The sequence below is a fragment of the Nestor notabilis genome, unplaced genomic scaffold, assembly GCF_000696875.1.
Source record: "Nestor notabilis isolate BGI_N333 unplaced genomic scaffold, ASM69687v1 scaffold3573, whole genome shotgun sequence".
Classification (NCBI taxonomy): Eukaryota; Metazoa; Chordata; class Aves; order Psittaciformes; family Psittacidae; genus Nestor; species Nestor notabilis.
The window spans coordinates 46,701-47,538 of NW_009922218.1; positions in this window are offsets into that span (position 1 = coordinate 46,701).

The following is an 838-nucleotide window of genomic DNA, read 5'->3' on the forward strand; positions in this document are numbered from 1 at the left end:
GAGGCAGCCGGCTGTAGGGGTGGGTGTCCCTGCCGGTGGCAGGGGGTTGGAACTGGAGGAGCTTTAAGGCCCTTTCCAGCCCAATCCATTCTATGAAATGCAAAGTGAGGAGGAAGACCCAATAACTGGCTTGTGATTATTAAATACCAGAGCCTTGCTTTCTGCATGTCCCAAATCCTGCTACAACAAAGCATCAAAGAACAACACAGCAAATCCCACAGAACTGGATGTAAAGATAACCAAGTCAAAAGAATTCAAGCATAGCACTATACCAATATATTTCTGGATGCTGGAGTTAAATTAGCTGCACTAAAATAATCACACTGTTGTTTCCTAATCAGTAAGAACAAACTTTTTGGAATCAGCATTTGTGGACTGAAAAGGCTGATGTTGTTTTGGGAAATAGTTTCTCCTCAAAAAGCCCAGTTTATTTTTATTTTTTAATCCTTTTTATTCTAAACCAGCTGAAACACTCTGTTAATTCAGAAATAGTTTTCTGTTAATTCAGCAAATAGTTTTGAAGAAAACAAAAGTAAAAACTCAAGACAGCGGCTGTAGCATTCCTGAGTTCAGCACTTTGGTTCTTGAGCCTCTGTATTAAACTCATGTAAAGCAGCACACTCACTCCACAGGATTGCTTTCCTCCTATTCTACTTCAGTGTTTGTAAAACACTTTTTTAAATTAACTCTTATTTTTATTGTAAAACCTTTTTTTTTCCCTGAAGTTTCTACATTTGACAAACACTGACTTACAGATGCATCCATTCCACATCAGTTCTCTGCATAAAGGTTGTTTTTTAAAGCAATGCAGCTGTTTTCAAGACCTGGGCAGACATAC